General features: G+C 39.0%; 1 non-coding gene across 1 annotated transcript; it reads left to right on the forward strand.

Moving 5' to 3' along the window:
- The first annotated feature begins 272 nt into the window (after nucleotides 1-272).
- Nucleotides 273-378, forward strand: LOC139865198 (small nucleolar RNA R71). The gene has a single exon (XR_011764717.1). It is a non-coding gene; the product is annotated as a small nucleolar RNA R71 (small nucleolar RNA).
- Nucleotides 379-1108: the final 730 nt, after the last annotated feature.

Genomic DNA, 1108 nt, shown 5'->3' on the forward strand with positions numbered 1-1108 from the left:
TCAATTCTCCGAGTTGTTTAGAAAGAGACTCCATCTTGTCTGTGAGAGATTTGATGGCCTCTGTTTGATTATTAAGTACGGAGAGTGGTGCAGATGATGAAGTTGTTTCACCACTGTTCCAGTCATGATGATGCATTGTCATGTTCTCGAGCACCTCCCATGCTTCGTCTGCGGTTTGGTTCATCAGATTTCCTTGAGTGGCGGCATCGATCGTCATCCTATAATTTACCGTAAGACCATTGTAGAAGGTACAGATTTGGGCTGACCATTCTAACTGGTGATTAGGGCATTTCTTCAGCAGGGTTTTGAATCGCTCCCATGCAGTGTAAAGAGATTCATCATAACTTTGTTTAAAGTTAATGATGTCATTCTTGAGTTTGGTTTGTTTAGAAGGAGGGAAATATTTGGTTAGAAATTTAGTAGCCATCTCTGTCCAAGATGTGATGGAATCTTTTTCCAGTCTTTTGAACTATGTCTGTGCATGATGAGTGAGAGAATAGGGGAACAAGTATAGCAGGACTATATCTTGTCCTATCCTGGCTATTTGTAGGAGTTCAAAAAAGATATGAATTTATCAAGGTGAGAATTAGGATCGTCATTCGGTATTCCATGGAATTGACAGCCATTTTAGATGATATGTATAATGTGATGTTTTAACTCGAACGAGTGTCCTTGAATCTCTGGAAATCTGGTCGGTCCTCCTCAACCTTCAATGGAGGGTTTAGTGTTTTCTGCTAAAGTAACGCGTAATTCCATTTGTTTTCTAACTCGTGCTTCCTTACGTGCTTTAAAGATTATGGCGTCTGGATTAGGTACGAATAACAACGGCCCTGGTCTAGATCGAGTTTAGGTCATACACTGGGTATGCCTCTTTTTGTTATTTTTAAATTTAGGCAGATAAAATAGGTTCCTAATTTAGTCTAAAGCAATCTAAGATTAATCTAAGGTAATCTAAGGCAATCTTAATCTAAGGTATTCTAATTATCCTAATTATAGATATATTTTTGGTTCTTGCTACTGATTCCCTGGTATTTCGATAACAGAGCTTTGCACGAACTATTCAACAAACCAAGTGGCAAGGCCGACTACGGAGAGGCAGGATCCTTTT

The sequence above is a fragment of the Rutidosis leptorrhynchoides genome, chromosome 8, assembly GCF_046630445.1.
Source record: "Rutidosis leptorrhynchoides isolate AG116_Rl617_1_P2 chromosome 8, CSIRO_AGI_Rlap_v1, whole genome shotgun sequence".
Classification (NCBI taxonomy): domain Eukaryota; kingdom Viridiplantae; phylum Streptophyta; class Magnoliopsida; order Asterales; family Asteraceae; genus Rutidosis; species Rutidosis leptorrhynchoides.